The sequence below is a fragment of the Schistocerca cancellata genome, chromosome 3 (genome assembly GCF_023864275.1).
Source record: "Schistocerca cancellata isolate TAMUIC-IGC-003103 chromosome 3, iqSchCanc2.1, whole genome shotgun sequence".
NCBI lineage: Eukaryota > Metazoa > Arthropoda > Insecta > Orthoptera > Acrididae > Schistocerca > Schistocerca cancellata.
In genome coordinates this window covers 102,966,528-102,993,760 of record NC_064628.1, presented here as the reverse complement: position 1 = coordinate 102,993,760, position 27,233 = coordinate 102,966,528, and the positions used below count along the sequence as shown (strand labels likewise).

The following is a 27,233-nucleotide window of genomic DNA, read 5'->3' as shown; positions in this document are numbered from 1 at the left end:
AAAAGAGATATATTATTTATGGTGAATTTCATCAGGGAATACACATATTGGAAAGCAGTAGTCTGTATCCCCAGTTCTGTAACTACCTAAGTCCTGAGCTTAGATTTTATGAATCAAAAATATATATTGGTGCTCAGTGCAGTGCAGTGCAGTGCAGTGAATTTCATCAGGGAATACACATATTGGAAAGCAGTAGTCAGTATCCCCAGTTCTGTAACTACCTAAGTCCTGAGCTTAGATTTTATGAATCAAAAATATATATTGGTGCTCAGTGCATTGTTCTGGGAAAGAATAGACTAAAACAGAAATTTTAAAAAATTAGTGAGATTCACCAAAATTTACTTCAGAGATAATACTGTTTGTGTTAGAAAATAACTGAGCTATATAGAATATTCAGAAAACTCAGTGTTAAACATACAAAAATTATGAGAACAATGTCACTGCAATGTGAAAGTACAGATCATTGCCGAATGTCAGCCCAGTATTGCATCGAAAAAGTTATATTGCTGTTTTTTTGTGATGAAATAACAATCATTTATTTGAAAATAGAATATATTAGCATATTACAGCATGTAATTCTTGTCCAAAGGTACTAAAACAAATGGAAATTAACTTTATTTCTCAAAGATATGTTGGCAATAATGATAAACAGCTTTCTTCAAACAGATGCTGCCACCTACTAGGAACATGCAGAAATGAAAAAAAGTGATACACAGAAAGCACATGGTGTGAAGTATATGCTACAATCAGGCACCACAGATTTAGTTTATTCCTGAATTAGAAAAAAAAAAGTTGGACGTAGCATATATGCTGCAGAAGTTCTGAGGAGATTGTTCAGGCTTCTGCAGGACATACTTGAGTTCACACCACAACAGCAGTTCTGTGATATGCCCCTCTCAGTTTAATTTGTTATCTAATTGTAATCGTAAGAATTTAACACTGTCAACTTCTATCTTCACATACTGAGGGAAAACCACTTGTTGTTGTCTCCAGTCCCAAGACTGGTCGTTGCAGCTGAACATGCTAGTCTATCTCGTGAAAGCTGCTTCATCTCTAAATAATTTCTGCAGTCTACATATGTTTGAATCTGGTTACTGTATTCATGCCTAGGTCTCTCATTACAACTTTTACCCCTACACTTCTTTTCATTACCAAACTTATGTCTGAGGATGTGTACTATCAGTCAGTCCACTCTTACAGTCCAGTTGTGCTACAAATTCTTTTCTCCCCAGTTCAGTTTAGTACCTCCTCATTAGTTAACTGATCCATCCATCTTATTTTCAATATTCTTTTGTAGCACCACATTTCAAAAGCTTCTATTCTCTTCTTGTTTGAACTTTTTATCTTCCATGTTTCACTACAGGCCACACTCCACACAAATACCCTCAGAAAGACAGCCTAACAACCAAATTTATATCAGATGTTTACAAATTCCTCTCTTTCAGAAATGTTATACTTGCTGTTGCCAGTGGGCATTTTGTGTCCTTTCTAGTTCGGCCATCGTCAGTTATTTTGCTGTCCAGATAGCAAAACTCATTTACCACTACTACTTTTAGTGCCACATTTGCTAATATTATTCCCTTGACATTACCTGGTTTAACCCAGTTGTGTTCCATTGTCATTGTTTTATCTTTATCGATATTCATCTTATAATCTCTTTTCAAGACACTGTAACTTTCTCCTGAACTGCTTTTCCAAGGTCTTTGCTGCCTCTGACAGAATTTCATTGTCACCAGCAAATCTCAGACTTTTTTTTTTATTCTCCTGGAATGTTAATACGCTTTCCAAATTTCTCCTAAGTTTCCTTTACTGCTAGTTCGCTGTACATATTGAATAGCAGTAGGGATAGGGTACAACCTTGCCTCACTGCCTTATTAATTACTGCTTCTCCTGCAAATCCTTTGACTCGCATAACCATAAGGTGGTTTCTGTATGAGGTGTAAATAACATTTCACTTTCTATATTTTTTCCCTGGCAGTTTCAAAATTCCAGTCAAGGTGGTCAAACCCATTCCCTAGATGCTATAAGTATAAATTTCCCTTTCTTCAACCTGCCTTCTAAGATAAAACATAGGTTTGATATTGTCTTTCATCTCCCTACATTTCTCTGGAGCCCAAACGTTTTCCTCCAGGTTTTTCCATTCTTCTGTAAATAATTTGTGTCAACACTTTGCAACCACGGCTTATTAAACTGATGGTTTAGTAATATTCACACGTGTCAGCACTATCATCTTTCAAGTTGAAATTATAAAAATCTTCTTGAAGTGTGTTTGTATTTTTCCTGTTCAAATATCTTGCACATTGTGTGGAATAGTTCTGTCTTAGCTGGTTCTTCCAAAGATCTCAATAGTTATGTGGGGATGTTGTCTGCTCCTGGGGCCCTATTTCTGCTTAGGCCATTTAGTGCTCTGTCAAATTCTTCATGCACTATCATGCCTCCCATCTCACCTTCACCTACTTGCTCTTCTGTTTCTATAACATTGACCTCAAGTTTGTTTCCCTTGTATGGTCCCTCTATATATTCCTTCCACCTTTAAGCTTTCCCATATTTACTTAATACTGGGTTGCTGTTTGAGCTCTTGATGTTCACACAGTTCCTCATTTTTAATTTTCCTGTAGGTCTCACCTCTCTTTCCCCTAGTCATGCATGTTTCTTCAGCCTTGCATTTGTCCTCTAGTTATTCCTGCTTAGAAATTATGCACTTTTTATCAGTCCTAGTTTTTAAACATCTGTATTCCCTTCCACCTGCTTCATTTTATGCACTTTTGTATTGTGTCCTTTTGTTGGCTGGATTCAACATTTCCTGTGTCATCCAAAGATTTTTACTAGGCCTTGTCTTTTTGCCTATGTCAACCTCTGATTTCTTCATTATTTCGTATCTCAAAGTTACCCATTCATATCGCATTGCACTCTGTTCCCCTGTTCCAATCAAATGCTCCCTCTGAAACTCTCAACAACAATTTGTTCTTTTGATTTACTAGGTCTCATCTCCTTAAATTCCCAACTTTTTTGTAATTTATTCAGTTTTAACCTACTGTTTGTAACCAATGAATTATGACCATAGCACACATCTTCCCCTGGAAATGTCTTACAGTTCAAAATCTGGTTTCGAAATCTCTGTATTACCATTATACAAGGTGTCCCCTCATAAAACCAGTACACATCATCCCTAATATTCGAGTAACAATTAACTAACTAAAAATGAATTGATAATAGTAAAGTTGAAAAACATGTAGTTATATGTTTATAAGAGATGCTGATATTGGTGGCCATGGGCATCCAGGCATTGCTGACTTTGTGTGATAACATTTTCAGCAACATGCTGTAATTCTGCAAGAGTGATGTTGTTTATTTCTCTAGTAATGTTCCATTTAAGACTGTCTATTGTGTGAGAACTATCAGTATACACTTCAGTTTTTAGTGTCTTACCCATTCATATCGCATTGCACTCTGTTCCCCCGTTCCAATCAAATGCTCCCTCTGAAACTCTCAACAACATTTTGTTCTTTTGATTTACTAGGTCTCATCTCCTTAAATTCCCAACTTTTTTGTAATTTATTCAGTTTTAACCTACTGTTTGTAACCAATGAATTATGACCATAGCACACATCTTCCCTTGGAAAGGGATGATGTGTACCGGTTTTATGAGGGGACACCTTGTATAATGGTAATACAGAGGTTTCGAAACCAGATTTTGAACTGTAAGACATTCATATTGGTTGCTCCCTCCTCTTGGAATACTGCATACTGCGTCTTTGCATCTATCAATAGAGATAGAAAGATTCAAAGCTCTGTAGATATCTGGCAATGTTTACATCTACAGCTATACTCTGCAAACCAGCATGAGGTGCATGGCAGAGGGTATGTCCTGTTATACAAGTTATTAGGGTTTCTTCCTGTTCCTCTTCCTGTTCCATTCACATATGGAGTGCAGAAACAATGATTGTTTGAATGCCTCTGTGTGTGCAGTAATGATTCCAATTTTATTCTCATAATCCCTATGTGAGCGGTACATAGGGGTTGGTAGTATATTCCTCGAGTCACCATTTAGAGTCGATTCTTGAAACTTTGTTAATAGACTTTCTCAGGATAGTTTGTGTCTATCTTCAAGAGTCTTCCAGTTCATTTTCTTCAGTATCTCTGTGACACTCTCCCACAGATTAAACAAACCTGTGACCACCCCATGCTGCCCTTCTATGTATACATTCAATATCCCCTGTTAGTCCTGTATAGTATAGATACCACACACTTGAGCAATTTCCTAGGATGGGATGCAAGAGTGATTTGTAAGCAACCTCCTTTGTAGATTGATTACACTACCCCAGTATTCTACCAACGAATCAAAGTCTACCACCTGCTTTACCCACGAATGTGCCTTTGTGATCATTCCATTTCATGTCCCTACAAAGTGTTAGATCCAGGTATTTGCATGAGTTGGCAGATTCCAACAGTGACTCATTTATACTATAGTCATAGGATACTATGTTTTTTTGTTTTTTTTTTTTTGTTTTGTGAAATGCACAATTTTACATTTCTAAACATTTAAAGCAATTCCCCAAGTGCACAATTTTACGTTTCTGAACTCTTAAAGCAAGTTGCCTGTCTTGCTCCACTTTTTCATCTTATCAAGAACTGGCTGAATATTTATGCAGATTCTTTCAAATAGTACTTCATTTTAGATAACTGCATCATCTGCAAAAAGCCTGATGTTACTATTAATATTGTCTGCAAGGTCACTAATATACAACAAGAACAGCAAAGGCCCCAACACACTTCTCTGGGGTACACATGAAATTACTTCGACATCTGATGATGACTCTCCATCCAAGATAACATGCTGTGTCCTCCCTACCAAAAAACCCTCAATCCAGTCACAAATTTCACTTGATATGCTGTATAATTGAACTTTCGACAATAAGAATAGTTGTGCAACTGGAAAGGGAAACTCCCCATCACACCACACTCAGATTTAGTGGTAAGAAGACCCAGAGGATAGCCCATCAAAAACTGAACACACATCAAGCATGAAAACAGGAAGAAGGTGTACTGAATTGTGAAATAAAATCAAAATAAATCAGTAAGTGATCCAAGCGTAACAAGTGCAATATTGAGAGAAATTGAATAGCCACAGTGTAGTGGTTAAATGGTCATGGTGTTAGACTGTAAACCAGATGAGCTGTGTTCAAAACTCCTTCATGCCATTTATTTTTATTTCATTTTTTTTTTTTTTCCATAACATTATGAACTGCCCTTCTGATCATTGAAGTGGTTGTTTTCTTTCTATAGTCGTATAAGTTGTCATACTATACATTGGTTATAGAATATGAGTGATGTGGTAAGAATATATTACAGTCACAGGCAATGTTTCATTGGCAGGACACTTAGTAGAAGATGCAACAAGTCCACTAAAGAGACAGCTTACACTACACTCGTTCGTCCTCTGTTAGAATATTGCTGCGCGCTGTGGGATCCTTACCAGGTGGGATTGACGGAGGACATCGAAAGGGTGCAAAAAAAGGCAGCTCGTTTTATAGTATCACATAATAGGGGAGAGAGTGTGGCAGATATGATACGCGAGTTGGGATGGAAGTCATTAAAGCAAAGATGTTTTTCATCGCGGCGAGATCTATTTACGAAATTTCAGTCACCAACTTTCTCTTCTGAATGCGAAAATATTTTGTTGAGCCCAATCTACATAGGTAGGAATGATCATCAAAATAAAATAAGAGAAATCAGAGCTTGAACAGAAAGGTTTAGGTGTTCGTTTTTCCCGCGCACTGTTCGGGAGTGGAATGGTAAAGAGATAGTATGATTGTGGTTCGATGAACCCTCCAAGCACTTAAATGTGAATTGCAGAGCAATCATGTAGATGTAGATGTAGAATAGTGAGAGCAGGTGAGATACCACATAGACTTCTCACAGAAATGAAAACAACAAATAAACAGGTGTGAACTATGTTACAACAAAGGAATTCAAGAGTCAAGACTTCCAAAATGGAACACAACTTCAAAAACATTAAAGGGGCATTATTTGACAGAGCACAGAGAAACTGTGTGATTGTGAAACTGTTGCATTCATTTGTTGCAGCTTATGTGACAAGCTATTATGTTTTCACTATTTCCTTGGGAGTGATCACATTCACATTCACATTCACATTCACACAGACACCTAAATCAGGCAAGGAAGCATTTCTCACTCACTTACCAGGTGTACAAATTAGGTGTGTCAATAAGAGATTCATATCACGTGACACATGTACTGTCTCAGAAGTGTTTTTCAGTGGAAGATTCGATTGGCTTGCCATCTTGTCATCAAACATTTGCGGTTCCCATTCGAAAGCCACTTCCTTTCGGCTGCTAATAGAGTAGTTGTGCAGAATCAACTGTCATTGTAGGTCCCTACCTTACTCCTTACTGTTGCAGACATATGTTGCTCTTTCAGGCTGCTCTGTATTGCACTTCTCACTTCTCATCACTGGACCATTCACTGGTTCCCCCCCCCCCCCCCCCCACAAGCAGTTCAGTACACCACCTTCCTGTTGTCATGCTTGATCAGTGTTCAGGTTGTGATGGACTATCCACTGGGCCATCTTACCACTAAATCTGAGGGGACTGCAATACGCAGTTTTCCCCTGTGAGTCATATGCTTTTTGGAAATCAAGAAATATTGCATCTGTCTGATTTCCTTGACCTGAGACTTCCAGTATTTCATGTGAGAAGGGTGAAGTTGGATTTCACTTGATCAAGGTTTTCAAAACCTATGCTAGTTGACATTGAGGAGGTCATTCTGTTTAAAAAACCTCATTATGTTTGAGCTCAGAATATGTTCTAAGATTCTACAACAAATTGATGTCAAGGATATTGGACAGTAGTTTTGTGGATCACTTCTACTACCCTTCCTGTAGACCGGAGTGACGTGTTTTTTTCCAAGAACTGGACATGGCTTTTTGTTCAAGGGATCTCTGATAAGTATTGGTTAGAAGAGGTGCTAACTCAGCTGTATCATCCCTCGATCTTTGTTCAGTTTTAACGATTTCAGCTGTTTCTCAACACCACTGACACTAATACTTATTTCATTCATCTTTTGTGTGATACAAGGATTAAATTGGGACAATTCTCCTGGGTTTTCCTTTGTAAAGGAACATAACGGAATTAAACATTTCAGCTTTTCCGTGGCTACCCTGGCTTCCTGTCTCATTCACTAGGGACTGGTGCTACTAACAGCCTTTACATATGACCAGAATTTCTTTGTGTTCTGTGAAGGGTCATTTGACAATGTTCTCATACGGTAGTCATTGAAGGCTTTACATGTTGCTCTGGTGACAGCCAAACACGTTTCATTCAGCATCTCTCTATTGTAATGTAATTTAATAAAGTTTTAAATTTATTATATGTGCTTTGATAGCTTTAAATAGAGTGACGTCAAAACAAAAGAGAAATAACTCTAACAATACTGTGAACAGTGTAATGTAATTTAATTTAATTTAGCCCAATGCGTATCTCGCAACATTGAGAAAATCTGAAAGTGAAATACATTAAATTATTCATAGTGGCCACAAAGCTCATGTCCAAACCAGCGGCACATCTTGAAGATGAGCTGGAAGAAATTTACTAATTATTTTCTAGTATGGCACCTAGCAGTGGTCAATATTCCATTAAGGCCACATCTACTCAGGACAAGTAAGGTTAAAGAGCATACTTTATTGAATACCGTACACAAATTTTTAGTTATGAATGATTATATTTTTTCTTCGTTTTCAACTTACGTATACTAATTATTTTCTAGTATGGCACCTAGCAGTGGTCAATATTCCATTAAGGCCACATCTACTCAGGACAAGTAAGGTTAAAGAGCATACTTTATTGAATACCGTACACAAATTTTTAGTTATGAATGATTATATTTTTTCTTCGTTTTCAACTTACGTATACTATTACAGCAAGATGAACTTCAGACAATCGTTCTTTCCTCTTCAAGTCCAATAACAGAAGAAAACGACAAAAGAATAGAGACTTCAGACACAGAATCTTGAATGTCCAAGGAATTTCTATATAATGCATCTGTTTACTCTTTGGTGCACCGCACCAGCAATTCATACAATAACCATCACCACATGTCACTTATTAATTTCAAATTCATGACCACCCCAGGAAATACAGTACACTATCTATAGTGCTGAGTTTTGTGTTACACCGATTCTACAGTAATCTCTGTTTCTTTAGAAGTTTCTTTACAGTGACTGTATATTGTGGAGTTTCCTACCATTATGAACTGTTCTACTGGTCAACCATTCATTTAAACTTCCACATTGAGATATGACGCTACTGACACTTTATCTAGTTTACTGAACATATATAAATTTCTGCTTGTTTTAGCTGTCCTTTGTATTTTGGTAATCATTGTTGCTAGAATTGCGCGATGGGCACTGATACCAGTTTCAGTGTGGACATCCTCAGGTCTGTTCATTGCTATTAGATCCAGTATGTTTCCATCATGAGAGGGGTTCCCAACTATCTGTTCTAGACACAAAGGGTGTTCAAAAAGTTTTTTTAAGGAGGAGAATGAAATTTTTTGTGAACATACTTGGAACATTTAGCTATACATTGAGCCTACTCAGTGTAGCCTCCAGCAGGTGTGACACATCTGGCCCAATGTTCTTTTCACGATGTAAATGCACTTTGGTAAAATTCTGGGGATTGACTTTTACACCACCACTTGACACAGTAAATAATACTATCAAATGTTTTACCATGCAAGTGGGCCTTCAGATAACCAAAGAGGTAAAAACCAGATGGAGCAAATTCCAGACTGTAGGGAGGATGAGGAACAATTTTCCAACACATTTTCCTGATTTTCTCCTGCTTATTAGGGCTGTATAGGGTCTGGCATAGTCATGGTGTAGTCTGATGAGTTGACCCTGAAGCTGTGGTCTGTGGGTCTTGATGGCAGGTCGCAGCTTGTCCTATGACAAACAGTAACGGTCTTGGTTAATTGTGGAGCCAGGTTCCAAAAAGTCAATGAAAATGACACCACACTGATCCCAGAAGAAGGAGGCCATCACCTGTCGCCCTGCTGTTCATGAAAGTCTTGGTTTCTTCTTCCGAGGGGAACCCGGATGACACCACTCCTTGTATTGTGTTTTGCTTTCAGGTTCAGACAAAAACAGCAATATTTCATCCTGGGTAGTGATGCCGTCAAAACACTGTATCCCCTCTTCAGTAAAGATATTAATGAGACCCACGCACATATTCTTCCTCATCGTTTTCATTTCTCTTGTCAATAATCTAGGCATCCAGCGTGCATGGATTTTTCTGTACCCTAGTGACTATACCAGTGATACCGCACTACCCAATGAGAAACGAGTCATTTCAGCAAGCTGTTGTGTCATCACACATCTGTCATTTTGGATGATTTGATCAATAGTCTCCTTATTCACAGCACTCACTGTCATCGATGGTCTACCGCATTGTGGATTGTCCAGTAGAAAGAAATCATCTTCTTTAAACCTCTGCAACCACCGGTGGATACTGCTGCAACCCACTGTGTCCTTCCTATAAACAGGGAGCTACTTCCTGTGAATCAATGTGGCAGAGTCATCGCCGGTATTGATGAGGAACTCCATCACCGACCGTTGTCACAACCTGACATCTATTTCACAGTCCATTATCTGTAAATAAAAGAAAATACTTTTATATACCAACTAATAGCTAAATGCCAAGTACGTTCACAAAAGATTTCCTTCTCCTGCAAAAAATAAAACAATTAGATACGATTGTGCAAAACTTTTTGAATGCCCTTTGTATTTTTCAGAGGCACTTAGTATTGTTTCACAGGATGTCTTATCATAGCCACCACTAAAGAGACTGTAAGTTGCCAATTAATTATTGGATGATTAAAGTCTCCATCGATGATTACAGTATGATTGTTGAACTTACTTACAAGTGAACTGAGATTTTCTCTGAACTTTTCAGCTACTTCAGGAGACGAGTCTGGTGGGCAACAGAAAGATCTGATTATCATTTTATGCCCACCCCTGATACTGAGTCTTGCGCAAACAGTCCCACATGCAGCTTCAATTTCTATCTGAGTGGATTTGAGTTTCTTGTCTACTGCAACAAATACACCACCTCCATTTCCTATTTACACATCCTATCAATATACATGGTTCATGGTGTGGGTTCCTGTAATCATGTCCTAGTTCATGAACCACGGGCAACGTATGAGTGGCCAAGTAAGTGGTCCTGACAGTCAGGATACCAGTTACTTTGGAATAAGGCTGGGCATCTCGGACATATTCTGAGTCGTGGTCACCTTTGTGCTCATACGGCAAAGACTACCAAATCCACCGGTTAGTCCCTCAGCCATTAGGGGTAAAACCCAGTGGGAATCGGGGCAAGTAAGGCTAGCAACCTGCTTCCCTGGTACTTTAAATATGATGCTGGCAACAATCAGAGCAAAATGCCTCTGACCTTTGGAGGTGACGGAGTCCCACATCTAACTGACAAACCAGGGACTCCTAAGATACGACTTGGCAAACAAATGGTAATGAGATGGGGAGCTATTAATATCAATGGGGGCTACTCTGGGAAGAAGGTAGAGCTGGCAGAGGCTGCAAGGAAGATGGGGCTGGACGTTTTAGCTGTTAGTGACATTCGGGTAAGGGGTGAGAAAGAAGAGGAAGTGGGAGAATACAAGGTCTACCTGTCAGGAGTCAAAGCAGGAATAGCACAATTGGGTGTAGGGCTTTACATCAGGAAAGAAATGGAACCCAGCGTAGTTGCAATAAGGTATGTAAACGAACGACTGATGTGGATAGATTTGACAGTGTCTAGCAAGAAAATTAGAATTGTGTCAGTATATTCGCATTGTGAAGGGACAGATCAAGATAAGATGGATAGTTTTTATGAGGCACTCAGTGATGTAATTGTTAGAGTAAAGGACAAGGACAGTGTTCTGCTCATGGGTGATTTTAACGCCAGGATTGGAAATCGAACAGAAGGGTATGAAAAGGTTATGGGTAAATTTGGAGAGGATATGGAGGCCAACAGGAACGGGAAACAACTCTTGGATTTCTGTGCCAGTATGGGCTTAGTAATCACAAACTCCTTTTTTAAACATAAGAACATTCACCGGTATACTTGGGAAGGCAGGCGAACCAGATCTGTCATTGACTATATAATAACAGATCAGGAATTCAGGAAGGCTGTGAGGGACACACTTGTATTCAGGGGATTATTTGATGACACTGATCATTATTTAATCTACAGTGAAATTGGGATTGTGAGGCCGAAAGTGCAGGAGGTCAGGTCCATATGTAGGAGGATAAGAGTGGAGAAACTTCCGGATAAGGAAATCAGGCACAAGTACATAACAGCGATCTCAGAAAGGTACCAGTTAGTTGAATGTAGTCAATTACAGTCATTGGAAAAGGAATGGACAAGGTACAGCGACACAGTACTAGAAGTGGCTAAAGAATGTCTTGGAACAGTAGTGTGTAAAAGTAGGATGAAGAAAACAGCTTGGTGGAATGACACAGTCAAGGCAGCCTGTAAAAGGAAAAAGAAGGCCTATCAAAAATGGCTACATACTAGAACTCAGGTAGACAGAGAAAGTTATGTTGAAGAAAGAAACAAAGCCAAACAGATAATTGCAGCATCCAAGAAGAAATCTTGGGAAGACTTTGAAAACAGGTTGGAGACTATGGGTCAAGCTGCTGGAAAACCATTGTGGAGTGTAATTAGCAGTCTTTGAAACGGAGGTAAGAAGGAAATGACAAGTATTTTGGACAGGTCAGGAAAACTGCTGGTGAATCCTGTGGATGCCTTGGGCAGATGGAGGGAATATTTTGAAGAGTTGCTCAATGTAGGTGAAAATGCGATCAGTAATGTTTCAGATTTCGAGGTAGAATGGGATAGGAATGATGATGGAAATAGGATCACATTTTAGGAAGTGGAGAAAATGGTCAATAGATTGCAGTGCAATAAAGCGGCTGGGGTGGATGAAATTAAGTCGGAACTCATCAAATACAGTGGAATGTCAGGTCTTAAATGGCTACACAGGATAATTGAAATGGCCTGGGAGTCGGGACAGGTTCCATCAGACTGGACAAAAGCGGTAATCATACCAATCTTTAAACATGGAAACAGAAAAGATTGTAACAACTACAGAGGTATCTCTTTAATCAGCGTTGTGGGTAAAATCTTCTCAGGTATTGTTGAAAGGAAAGTGCGAGTATTAGTTGAGGACCAATTGGATGAAAATCAGTGTGGGTTTAGGCCTCTTAGAGGTTGTCAGGACCATATCTTTAGCTTACGGCAAATAATGGAGAAGTGTTATGAGTGGAACAGGGAATTGTATCTATGCTTTATAGATCTAGAAAAGGCATATGACCGGGTTCCTAGGAGGAAGTTATTGTCTGTTCTACAAGATTATGGAATAGGAGGCAAACTTTTGCAAGCAATTAAAGTTCTTTACATGGATAGTCAGGCAGCAGTTAGAGTTGACGGTAAGTTGAGTTCATGGTTCAGAGTAGTTTCAGGGGTAAGACAAGGCTGCAACCTGTCTCCACTGTTGTTCTTATTATTTATGGTTCATATGCTGAAGACAGTAGACTGGCTGGGTGAGATTAAGATATATGAACACAAAATAAGAAGTCTTGCATATGCGGATGACTTAGTTGTGATGGCAGATTCGATTGAAAGTTTGCAAAGTAATATTTCAGAGCTAGATCAGAAATGTAAGGACTATGGTATGAAGATTAGCATCTCCAAAACAAAAGTAATGTCAGTGGGAAAGAAATATAAACGGATTGAGTGCCAAATAGGAGGAACAAAGTTAGAACAGGTGGACGGTTTCAAGTACTTACGATGCATATTCTCACAGGATGGCAACATAGTGAAAGAACTGGAAGCGAGGTGTAGCAAAGCTAATGCAGTGAGTGCTCAGCTACGATCTACTCTCTTCTACAAGAAGGAAGTCAGTACCAAGACTAAGTTATCTGTGCACCGTTCAATCTTTCGACCAACTTTGTTGTATGGGAGTGAAAGCTGGGTGGATTCAGGTTACCTTATCAACAAGGTTGAGGTTACGGATATGAAAGTAGCTAGGATGATTGCAGGTTCTAGTAGATGGGAACAATGGCAGGAGGGTATCCACAATGAGGAAATCAAAGAAAAACTGGGAATGAACTCTATAGATGTAGCAGTCAGGGCAAACAGGCTTAGGTGGTAGGGTCATGTTACACGCATGGGAGAAGTAAGGTTACCCAAGAGACTCATGGATTCAGCAGTAGAGGGTAGGACGAGTTGGGGCAGACCGAGGAGAAGGTACCTGGATTTGGTTAAGAATGATTTTGAAGTAATAGGTTTAACATCAGAAGAGACACCAATGTTAGCACTGAATAGGGGATCATGGAGGAATTGTATAAGGGGGGCTATGCTCCAGACTGAACGCTGAAAGGCATAATCAGTCTTAAATGATGATGATGATGATGATGATGATGATCAATATACATTTAAATTTTCCCCAAAAATCTCACTGCCATCAATTTCAGGTTTCAACCAGTTTTCTGTACCTAATATTATGTGAGCTTCACTGCTTTTCATCAGCACTTCAAAGTTTGGCACTTTGTTGTGAATGCTTCAGCATTTTACCTTTAGGATTTTAATACTCTCACGTATGGGAGGCACTTCTTTCAGCCTTACACTGGTACTTCTGGGTTTTCTGCAGCCGTCGTTATCTGGACTGGATGAAGAGTCACCTAATCTAAAAGAAACATTGTGTGTACCTCACACACAGTCGGCTACCGGAGTAGCAGCATCTCATGTGTAGTGCACACCTGATCCATTTAGAGGGACCCTGCAGTTCTCAACCCTATAGAGGAAGTCCAGGAAGTCACAGCCTGACTTGTCACAGAACCTCTGAAGTCTCCAGTTCAGCCCTTCCACTCGCCTCAGAACCAAACGGCCATGATCAGTTCTGGGAACAATGCTGCAAATTGTGAGCTTCATTGAAACTTCATGCGCAAGACTGGTCTTTTGAACCTTCTCTGCCTGTCTGTGGAATGACCCAAGTGTGACCTCAGAGCCCAGATGACAGGCATCATTTGTTCCAATGTGTGCCACAATCTGCAATTGGTTGCACCCTGTTCCATCGATGACTGCCAGAATAGCTTCCTCAACATGTTGAATGAGGCCCCAAGGCGTACCCACTGAGTGCAGCTAGTGTCCCTTCCTGTCCCTTGCTGCCATTTCCCTAACAGTTACCATCAATCACCATATGTTTGAACTGCTGACGATTAATAGACTCCTACGCTTTTGAATTTGCCTCCACTTGATGCCGGACAAAACAGGTTTCCCTAAAGCGGGTGAAGTGAGTCCCATTGGCTCAGTTTCAGTGAGAGACAGCTCCTCAAACTTTTTGGCTAGAGGGGTCTGTATAACACCCTGAGTCCTCCATGGTCCACCCTCCACAAGACTCCTAGATCTACCATTGCTACACCATTTGCAGTCAAGCGGATGAGTAATTGCAGGTTCTATGCTTTTTGTGGAAGAGACAGGATCCACAGGAGTGGATAATACTTGACATAAATCTGATACCAGTATCACAGGTATACAGCTCTTGGGAGCTCTTCCAACACACTGATTCACAGCAGCTGCCAGTCATTTGACAGTAGTGAGGGCAATTTCCAGCTGCTTACAAACTTCAACCAATTCATCCTAGGTTTGAGAACAGCATTCGCAGTGGGCTGCATTTTGTATGGTGCGATGTATTACAAGACAGTGCAAAAAATAACTTTAAATTAATCCCACTGATTATCTTTTAAACTCTTGAGCTAAAAAGTTGCTAATGTCGTATAAGAATTGAAGCAGATATATAAAATGGGGTTTCTATAAAGGCAGCACAAAAACCTGTGGTAAAAATTAGTAGTTTCCTAAAACATTTGGAGGTTAACTATAGTTGTTCGCAAACTCAAACACAGGCTTATTTATGACAGATGCAGATACTGTATAGGGCTATTTATCTTTAAGGGAAAACTAGATGTAACACAATATGTTAGTTATAATATCTGCTACAGTTATTAAATCACAAATGCTGATTTACTACAAATCGCTCAGCGGTTGTGCTAAGGACCATGGTAGCTTCTGAAAATTCTCAAAAATGCACATTCATTTGTGCGTAGATACAATGAAATTCAGAGGTGATACATTCTTGCAATAACTGTGAACCATAAATACTGATCTGCTATGAAATAAATTATGTATCCAGAACACTTGTACTGGTAACTTACAAAAATGTAGTTTTGTAAGCTTCCAAAACATCTCAAAATAATCTATTTTTTACACAAGTTGTACAATGAAACTAGGGAATGATTGTTTTGAACAAGGATAGGCCTACTGTTCTCAAAAATTTTAAAAGAGCACAATTAAGTTTGATCCTATAATTGACAATAACAGTAACTGTTTATTGTGTATTTTATTTAAGTTGTAATTAAAAAATTTGGAGTCAGTAATGCGCATGCTGGACAGTTCACACCAAACATTTGTCTTCTCTGAGTGGAGAGGTTCTTCATGCAGAATATGAGTTGTCCTGCAACCAGTACCTACATTGCTGGGAGTTTACATAACATGATAAATGAAACCAGGCCTTACCTGACGTGAAGTAAAACAAGGGGTCCAAGTAACTGTTAGCAGTTGATGTTAACAGCCAGTTACAATAATGCACTCTTTTTTCCTGATCCTTCATCACACGCATATGATAGAATTTTAATTTCACATCTTTAAGTATATGATGACATGAAGTACAAAATACACCAACCTGCTGCAATAACCGTGTTACTGACTTGCAGGGACTTCTCGTAATGTCCATGTGAGTTCTGTCTGTAGTTTCAGGGGCCCTCACTGTCAGTCACCTGTTCCTCTGGACATCCTGAACAGATCCTGCAGCCCTCTGTTTCTTGTACAGATCTTGAAGAGTGCTGGTTTTGGGATGTTTTGGAACGCCGACTTTGTGCCAGGCCTCACCGACCGACATCGATAAATGTGGAGTTTCCTACCATGATACTTTGCTTGAAACATTTCTTTATATTTATTGATGGAGCCTCTCTTTATGTGATACTCCACAGTAGCAATTCACTGTTCTGGTGAAAATTGCCCTATTTTTGTAACAACTCAACGATACAAGCTTCTCACAGCAACTGACACACAAACACACAGCTGCACTCAACTTTCCGTTAAAATGCAGTGTAGCCAACTTTCAAGACTGTGTTGCCACTTCACAAGTAATTTGCCTAGAGATGATTAACTGGTACATGAGGCATACTGGTTTTAAGTGGGACACCCTGTAAAATGAATCTGAAACCTGTCAGTCTTCCCAGGTCTCTTCCAAGTGTACATCCTTCTTTCTCGATTCTTAAACCAAGTGTTAATGATGGTTAATTTATACTCTGTGAAAAATTGTGCCAAGTGATTTCCTCTTTTATTTCTTTTCCCTAGTCCACTTTCTTCTAATAATTTTTACATGAAATGTATTTGCCATTGCAAATATGGACGACCGTCAGCTGTATAGTGGAATGATGGCAGTGAACATTTTTACTGGACTGGGACTCGAACCCAGATTTCCCACGTATTGTGAGCCATCGTCTTACCATTAAGCTATCCAAGTATGACTCACAACCAGACCCAAACTTTCAATATGTTGCCAGCCATGTGTCTACAACCTGCACTCAATACATTCATTATATATATATTCCCATACAGGGAGAGACATTTTCTTCTCTTCCTTTTCATGCTGTCAAATTCCGGTCACCTATCACAATTAAAATAAGTATCTTTCTTAACTACCTAAATCCCTTTACTTCATCATACATTCTTTCAGTCTCTTCATCATCTGCAGAGCTAGTTGACATATGCATTTGTATAACTTTGTAACTATCTTGGCTACAGTAATGTGTTCACTACGCTGTTTGTAGTAACTTACCCACATTCCTATTTTCTTATTCATTTTACACCTACTCTTGCATGGCTCTTATTTGATTTTGTGTTGAAAACCCTATAGTGACCTGACCAGAAGTGCTTTATTTCCTACCACTGCACTTCACTAATTCCCGTTATATCTATTCCACATATCCATTTCTTCTTTAACAATGTTAGAGAAGGAAAGTTGCTACTCACCATATAGCGGAGATGCTGAGTCGTGATAGGCACAACAAAAAGTGTCACACAATTATAGCTTTCAGCCATTAAGGCCTTTGTCAGCAACAGCACACACACACACACACACACACACACACACACACACACACACACACACACAAATGCAACTTGCACACACGTCTGCAGTCTCAGATAACCGAAACCACACTGCGAGCAGCAGCACCAGTGCATGATGGGAGTGGCGACTGGGTGAGGGTAAGGAGGAGGTTGGAGTATGGAGGCGGAGGGATAGTATGGTGGGGGTGGCAAACAGTGAAGTACTGCAGATTAGATTAGTACTTGTTCCATAGATCATGAATGCAACACTTCGTAATGATGTGGAACGTGTCAGGTTAATAAATGGTGTTGGTACAAGATATTACATTACACAAAATATTACATGACACTTAATTTTTTTTTTTTTTTTTTGGGGGGGGGGGGTTGGGGAAATTACCCACTTACTATATCCAAAAATTCATCTAATGAGTAGAAGGAGTTGCCATTAAGAAATTCTTTTAATTTCATTGTAAATGCTATATGGCTATCTGTCACACTTTTGATGCTATTAGGTAAGTGACCAAAGACTTTTGTGGCAGCATAATTTACCCCCTTCTGAACCAAAGTTAGAATTAACCTTGTTTACATGGAGGGCAAAGGAGAAGGTGGGGAAGGGAGGGAGGGAGAATACCAGAAAGAAAGAAATAAAAAGAAATTAAAAGACTAGGTGTGGCGGTGAAATGACGGCTGTTTAGTGCTGGAATGGGAACAGGGAGGGGGCTGGATGGGTGAGGACAGTGACTAACGAAGGGTTACGGGAACATAGGATGTAATGTAGAGAAAGTTTCCATCTGCGCAGTTCAGGAAAGCTGGTGTTGGTGGAAAGGATCCATATGGCACAGGCTGTGAAGCAGTCATTGAGATGAGGGATATCATGTTTGACAGTGTGTTCAGCAAAAGGGTGGTCCACTTGTTTTTTGGTCACAGTTTGTTGGTGGCCATTCATGCGGACAGACAGAAATGTGACTTTGTTTCTGGCAAAGCTGTAGTTTGTCCTTGTTGATTTTGATCTAAGGCACCAAGGACTTGTTTGAGGTGTCTGTCATGTGCTTCATTGCTTTTAGAGATCACTAATAAATCTTCTATGCAGGCATAGCAATTAGGGACATTAAAAACCACACTGTCAATGAAATGCTGCCACATATGTGCAGCATTTTTAGTCTGTATGGCATTACCAAGAATTTGAACAAACCAAAAGGTGTGATGACATCATTTGATCGACTGCTTCCTTTGCAGCATTGAGTTTTTGAGGATCTAGTCGATGCACCTTGTGTCATATCATGGGCCCCAGTGAGTGATAATCCTATGGACCATTCTGTTCTGTATAGCACACAAATACACCATTGAGGGGACATCGGCGTGGGCCAGGGAGGTAGGCAAGACAGAGTGCAAATTATATACCTGTGCTGTGTCCAGCCAGGTTGACTGTGGGTGTGGTTCTGGTGCAGTGAACCAGGAGGTTGTGGGTCCCATACATCAGTGTAGGTGTTGCTGTTTTAATACATTGATTGTAGCATGGACCATGTTGAGCTCCTGTGTAAGTGACTGAAGTCATAGGTGCAATGAATGGTTTTCTACACATGCATCCAGAAGCTGTATTTGGTTTGTAGTCAGCTTGTCCTGTGCAGTGAAGGTTTGTTGTACTGATGCGGGGATGGACCAGTGGACTGCCAGTAGCACATCATGATGTTGTAGTCTCAGTGGTTGGGACCCCATTGGCAGCGTGTGTGTGTCGTGCTGGTACCATGCAGACCATTGCAAGTCAGGAGAAATCTTGAACTATCACAAGAAGTCCACACCAAGAACTGATTGTGTGACATCAGCTATGTAGAAAGTCCACATTCATTGTATTCTGTCAGCAGAAGTCCTGTTCTGGTTGTGCTGCCACATACTCATACAGCAACGTCATTGGCAGCCAGGAGGTGCAGAGGTTCTGAGGTGGATCATGCCAAGGCAAGATACTGTAGGAGTATACTGACATCGGACTCTATGTCAGTCAGGAAGTGGGTGTTGTTTACGTCTGTTACAAAAATGCGTCCACTTCCTTGTGGGGTGAACGTGTTGGAAAGGGTGGTGGGTGAGTGCATCTATTCCTGCTCAATGGTGGCGTTTGGGTGTGCCGGCCCAGATATTGGCATTTTTGTGCCTTATCACCGAATGTTTGGTGGTACCAGCAAGTAGCATCAGTGTTGTCCTGTTCAGCCATGGTTGTTCGTCATGATGGCTGAACATTGCTAATGCTGGGGCGGTTCAGATGTCCTGCTGCAATGGGTTGTGGTGAACCTATGTTGCGGTATGGCATGTTGTTGTGGGGTGGTCCATCTGGGCAGCGGTTATACTGACAGGCGAGGGCATATATTCTGTTGGCCTATGTGAGTCTGTCTTCCATCGGTTACTGCTGCTCGTGGGCTATCAGTGCTGTCTGGACCACAGCTGGCAACTTGGCAAGCCAGCTAGAGCACAGCTTGTGCTCGTTGATGACCTCTGTGTCAGTTGAGTGCCGGAGGTGGTGCCACAGCTGTGACAGAGTGCTATTGTCAAGGCATGATGTAGTTGTTGTTGTTGTGGGTGAGCGAGTCTTCTCAGAATCAATCGTTTCACCATCTCGTATTTATTGGAGGGCGGTGATGACAGGATGGTGTCACTCTCTAGTTCGACATGCTCGCCTAGTGACATAGTAGAGCGATGAGTTTCTCTGAATTGTCTGTAATATCTCAGTGTGCAAAAAAGCATTCAGTTGTAGTGAACTATAACATAGTGTCATCTGCGCAGAACAACGAGAGCTTAATGTTCAGCCCAGCAAGGGGGTGTGGTGTGATGATGATGTTTGGTTTGTGGGGCGCTCAACTGCGTGGTTATCAGCGCCCGTACAATTATCTAATCTTTGCTCAGTCCAATTTCGCCACTTTCCTGGATGATGATGAAATGATGAGGACAACACAAACACCCAGTCATCTCGAGGCAGGTGAAAATCCCTGACCCCGCCGGGAATCGAACCCGGGACCCCGTGCTCGGGAAGCGAGAACGCTACCGCGAGACCATGAGCGGCGGACAGGGGGGGGTGCTGACAGCTTGCGTGCACAGTGCATGTAGTGGTATATAGTTGCTGTGCTTTCCGCCGGTTGGCGACTGTGGTGGCAATGGCAAAATGGCACCGTAATTGTTAGCCAGTTGCTGTTGTTCTGTCCTGATACAGAATGCTGCCTGAGGTGAGTTCATGGAAGCTTGAGATGCAGAATAATCGCCACAGTTGACTGGTGAAATTATGCTGTGTAGTTGGTGCTAGAGGTAGTCACCATCAGAAGGAGACCAGTTGATAATATGGGGGCAGAAGCCCATTATTGTTGTTGTTGTGTGGCCTGCATTGGTGATGTTGTGGTCGGTGGAGGTGCAGTTTGTCACATGAAATTTTCTATACAGTGAGGGCACTGCGATGATGAATATGTGGAACACTGATGTAGTGTTCCTATTGTTGTACATGTAGAGTAACTATTGGTGCATGTCATTGTTGTAAACACACAAAATATGCTAGTAATTTGAGGTTGATCAAAATTTTCACTCTGTTCACTATGTCAGTAGCCACTCTCACCTCACACATCCGTGACACTTGCACCGGTGTACGTCGAATGTCCGGCAAGATGACATTGTAGTAAGTGCAGCATGGTTGCAGGCGATCACGATTGCAAACACGAATCACATATTCACAACTAGGGGTCAACAATGTGGTGGGTTTTCACAGTCTAGGCGATATGATAGTGCTTTATTACCAAGTGCGCTGCATTCTGTACATGCCGTTTTGTTTCCACTTAGTGCAATATACAGTGTCCATTCAATATGAAAGTACAGAGCATACCAACTATGGCTTGTTATTTGCCAGTGATATTATTGTTCAGAGTCCCCACACTTCTGTATGGAAGTTACTTGAGTGTTACTACTACTTGGGCTGTCCTGTCAAAACAGGCATCAGGGCACAGATGAAAGAAGGGCTCACACAATGGAGCTATTGAATATGGGCAGAGGGAGAATAGAAGTGTGTCTCAGGTGGGAAAGTAAGAAAGGAAATGTAAGATTAATAGTGTTAGAACCAAAGAAATATAGCATGGGATGGGAGGGAACAACTTCGCTGGTGGGCCATAAAATAAAGTTGTTCGGCAATCCTGTAGAATAGACACCACCAGCTTCACGCACCGTAGGCTCAAAAATCGGTTATAACACACAACTATGAAAATCCTATGGAGTGATAGTAGTAACAGACTTAGCAACACCCATCTTACACGTATACTAAATACGATAAAATTTGCTTAGGTATTAGTGCCTATTACTTAAGTCTAAGTCCTTTTAAGTTAAGCATAGGTATGAAATTAAGACATAACCATATTAATCAATATTTCAACAAAATATAAAAATATTTTCCCTTACAAAAGTTAACCAAACCATAACTACCACCCCGCAGAAAAATTTAAAAACCCTCCCAGGTGTGGTTATCTGCTGAAACTCCCATTATAAAATTTACCATACCAGCGCACAAAACTTAACTTCTAATTGTATATAAAATTTGCATTAATGTTAACTGGGCCATTAGATATTTTCTTTATATAATCAATTTCATGTTAGGCAGAGTATTGATATGTGAACACTGTTTTGGTATGGACATTGCTGCCCTGAACATGGCTTTCATAGTGGAGATATCTAGGAAGGTTTTATGTTCTTTTAAACTATAAAGGTAACAACATTGGTACCTACTCTAGTAGCCCTACTATCTGAGTACATTCAAAATAGTTGTACACTGCTGTAAGGGAAACGTCTTGTTACCTTACACAGATATATAAGGTACACTAAACTCAGAAATGTGAACAGTTCCCCTCAGAACTACCATCTCTCCAAATCTTTAACATACAAAATGATAAACACCATTGATGCAGAACTCCTTTTAAGGCAATTTAAAATAAAATTGGTTCATTAACGATCATAGCATTTTATGTTAAGACTACCTTTGAATCTTAACATTAATTAACATTGCTTAACACCATTTCTAATGCTAGTCCTCAGCTTGGTCACATAAGAAAAAAATTGTCGTATCAACAGTATCCTATTGTATCAGTTAATTACTTCCATATTTTCTCCAGTTTGACTAAGCAAATCTTAATGTTTCTCTCAATCCCTGAAATTATGGATAAGTGCTATTGCCTTATCCCCGTTTGTCATATATCCAAAATGTTACTTCCTCCTAAGTTTCCAGTATACAGTTTAGAGCTTCCGAAGATTCTCTCTCTCTCTCTCTCTCTCTCTCTCTCTCTGATGCCATCCCTCCCTCCTGTGCGCCAACAATGAACGGTTGTGTTGGACTTGATAAGACATCCTGTAAAACTTCACTAAATGCCTTCTCTGAAAACTACCTAGGACAGATAAATAGGAACTCCACTCATGATGGAAATATATTGTATGTAATGAGAACAAATAGACTTCATCATCTGCAACAAGTTTGATTTTACTATGACCAGTGTCTGCAAGGTCATTAATATACAATAAAAACAATATGCTTCCAATATGCTTCCCTGGGGCACACCCAAAATTACCTCTACATCTGACGTGACTCTCCATGCAAGATAACATGCTGTGTCCTCCCTGCAAAAAGTCCTCAATCGAGACACAAATTTCACTTGGTACCCCGTATGATCAAACTTTTGACAATAAGTGTAGGTGCAGTATGGAGTCAAATAATTTTCACAAAACAAGATATACTGCATCTACCTGGTTGCCTTGATCCGAAGCTTTCAGTGTGTCATGTGAGAAAAGGGCAAGGTGGGTTTCACATGATTGATATTTTTGAAATCCATGCTGGTTGGCATTGAGGAGGTCGTTTTGTTTGACATACATCATAACGCTTGAGCTCAGAATATGTTATAAGATTCTACAACAAATTGATGTCATGGATACTGGACAGTAATTTTGTGGATCACTTCTACTACTCTTCTTGTGGACGGGTGTGACCTGTACCTTTTCCCAAGAACTGGGCACAATTATTTGTTCAAGACATCTACAATAGATTATAGTTAGAATAGGGGCTAACTCAGCCACAAATTCAGTATAGAATCTGACGGGGATTCCATCAGGCCTGGGACCTTTGTTCTTCTCAACACCACTGACACTAATACTTATTTCATGCATCTTTTGAGTGGTATGAGGATTAAATTGAGGCAATTCTCCTGGGTTTTTTGTTGTAAAGGAACATTTGAAATTGGAGTTAAGTATTTCAGCCTTTGATTTTCTACCCTCAATTTCAGTTCCTGTCTGATTCGCTAGGGACTGGACACTAACTTTGATGCCACTGACGGTCTTTACATAGGACCAGAATTATTTTTTTGTTCTGTGAAAGGTCATTTGACAATATTCTGCTACAGTGCTCTTTGAGGGCATCATGCATTGCTCTCTTCACAGCCAAATGCGTTTCATTCAGCACCTCTCTACCTATAGCTTTATGATTTGCTTTACACCTATTATGCAGTAATCTCTATTTCTTTAAAAGTTTCTTTGCAGTGGCTGTATACCATGGAGGTTCCCTCCCATTATGAACCATTCTACTAGGTACATATCTATCCAGTGCCTCGTCAACTATTCTTTTAAACTTGAGCCATAGTCCATCTACATTCTGAAAGTTTCAAGTCCCTCATTGAGATATGACAATACTGATTTTTTATTTAGTTTACTGAACATATATATCTTTCTGCTTGTTGTAGTTGTCCTTTGTATTTTGGTAATGATTGCTGCCACAACCACGCCATGGTCACCAGTTCCGATGTAGATACCCTCAAAGAGGACATCTGAAAGAAGGTGCATAAATATTCAGCCAGATCTTGATAAGATTTCAGCGTGGTGAAAAGATTGGTAACCTGCTCTAAATGTTCAGAAATCTAAAATTTTGAATGACTATAAGAGCAATGAGTTGCTGCTGGAATCCACCAACTCATTCAGATACCTGTGTGTAATAGTTTGTAGGGATATGAAATAGAATGATCACATAGGCTCAATCATGGGTATAGCAGGTGGTAGACTTTGGTTTATTCACAGAATACTGGGGAAATGCAATCAGTCTACAAAAAATATTGCTTACAAATCCTTCGTGCTTCCAGTTCTAGAATATTGCTCGATTGTGTGGGACACATATTAGATAGGACTAACAGGGGATATTGAACATATAAAGGGAAGGGTAACATGAATGGCCACATGTTTGTTTAATCCATGGGAGAGTGTCATAGAGATACTGAAGGAACTGAACTGGAAGACCCTTGAAGATAAACGTAAACTATCCTGACAAAATCTATTAACAAAGTTTCAAGAACCAGCTTTAAATGGTGGCTGTAGCAGCATACTACAATCCCCTGTGCATCACTCACATATAGATTCTGAGAATAAGATTGGAATAATTGCTGCACCGACAGAGACAATCAATCAATCATTGTTCCCACACTTTGTACGTGACTGGAGCAGGTAGGAAACCTAATAACTGGTACAATGGGACATACCCTCTGTGATGCACCTGATGGTGGTTTGCAGAGTATAGATATGTAGATGTAAAAATCAATTACACATAAAATAACACGTGTAATTACAGCTGAACGTGTCATGCTTACTACATAAAGGTATAGTAACACCTGCCGACTTGTTATGTATCAAAAGATGGATGTACAAAGATTGGAGTGGGCAAAGATGGAAGTCTACCCCTGTCAACCAATGCATACTCTGCAGCCACCTAGAAGATGCTTATAGTGCAGGAAAAATTTCCTACAAAGAACTCGGGTGCTAATGCATGTCCACAAGCACCACCAGCTGCTGAAGTGGAGGACGGATCTAAAAAACCCGTGGTACACATGGGATAGACAAAATATTGTAAACTATAGTAGTAATGGGATGTTTGTGTTTGACGGTCGACAATGCAGGTAAATCATGTGTTGCGCTGGACTGTGAGTGTTCAGTATGGACTAGGCATCAGTGCAGGTTGTTTATGAGTAGTGCACTTTTTGTATTTGCATTCAGATGCTGAGGTCGACGTGCAATGGAAGACCTAACAGAGTTCCAGAGAGGGCAGATTGTGGGGGCCCAATTAGCTGGAGCACAAGTAACCCAGACAGCCAACTTATTGAATGTTTCAACAGCAACTGCTTCAAAAGCCAAGACAGCATTCTTAAAACATGGAAAGACATCATCATGTAAATGTAATAGTGGGCACAAATCAAAACTAAATGACAGAGATCGTTGCATGCTAACACAAATTGTGTCAAAACAACACAAAACTATGGCAGCTAAAGTGACTGCAGAGCTCAATAGCCATCTTCGAGACCTCGTATATTTCAACACTGTCTGCTGAGAACACCATAAAGAGAATATTCATGGACAAGCTGCTATACCGAAACCATTAGTGATGACAACAAATGCAAAGAAGTGTAAAACATGGTGTCAGGAGCATAAATCCTGAACATCTGATCAGTAGAAACCCATTGTATGGTCCGACGAGTCAACGTTTTCATTATTTCCAACATCGGGCCGGGTTTATGTCTGGAGAATGCCAAAAGAAGACTACAATCCAGATTGCTTGCTTCCAACACTTAATCATGGAGGTGGAAGTGTGATGGTGTGGGTAGCCATATCGTGGTATTCTGCTAGTCCCATCATTATTGTCAAAGGCCGTGTTATAGCCAATAATTATGTGAACATTTTAAGTGGTCAGGTGCACCCTATGATTCAAATGTTGTTCCCCAACAATGATGTCATATTTCAGGATGATAATACACCCATTCACAAAGCCAGGACAGTACAATCGTGGACTGAGGAGCATGCAACTTGACTGCAGTATCTTCCCTGGCCAGCACATTTCCTGCACTTGAACATTATCGAACTCTTGTGGGTGGTATTAGAGCGCAGATTCCGGAGCAGATTTCTGCATCCCTTGTCACTACAGGAGTTAGAGGAGATTCTGATCAAAGAGTGGCATAACATTCCACTGGAGATTATACAGTTATTATATGCCAGTATTCCTAAAACAATCGCAGGTGTATTACAGGCAAATGTGGGTCCAACTCCGTGTTAATAAACCATTCCCAAGTAATACAGGTGTTCACATTATTTTGCCTATCCCCTGTACTTCCAAAAGAGGAACCTGCTATTGGCTGTGACAACAACTACTCTGGGTGAAGGGTGCTGAACAGGATGAGTGTGGGAGCAACACACTGCAAGACCTATACTCAAATTGGAGGGTACTTCCAGGCTAAAATTGATACTATCTTTGGTGAAATGCAAGAACTAGGCCACCTGCTGTGTAGCGGAGAACTGGGCCCCCTTTACAGCAGATCTGATCTGTTTATAGTTAATGACAAAACCACATCAGCCAAAAGTTTTTGGAACTAACTTGTTTCAGCGGCACTGAAAATCATAATAAATAAATCTAATTGATGTCTACTATAGCCCTTTCATTCTTTCTCTATTACATTCAACCATTCATTATTGATATTTATATGCTCTAGAGCCAACGCTATAATGTCGTCAGCAAACTGAAGGTAGGTTAGGTATGTTTTATTAATAAACAGTACCCCTGTTTCCACCAACTTACAATCTGAAAATTACTTCTAGGACTGCCCAGAATAACTTTTATGATATGAAATCATCCTGCACTACTGCTTTTTCAGTTTTGGATTTTTCACAACCTAATAGACTCTAGTGAAAGGTGTAATACAGCTCAGTAGATTCTCCAATATATTAACATAGGTTGAATCACTAAGCCTGATTGAAGAATCTTGTTAATCTAGATATCTCTTTATGTTGAGTCTCTTATACTATGACCATAAGTAATCATATTTTTTATATGTACCCTGCAGACCTCACATCCATAATTGCGAGTTTAAAGCTGTTGACCAATCTTATTATCTAGGACACAACTTGGTCTCTGTTGTATCTCAATGGTAGTTCATAAAAGTCATAGATAATGTTGTA

General features: G+C 40.1%; 1 protein-coding gene across 2 annotated transcripts in view; it reads left to right on the top strand.

Moving 5' to 3' along the window:
- The window catches only part of LOC126177110 (epsilon-sarcoglycan), a 109,727-nt gene that overhangs the window by 49,608 nt on the left and 32,886 nt on the right, over positions 1 to 27,233 (top strand). The gene's annotated exons all lie outside the window — the stretch shown is intronic.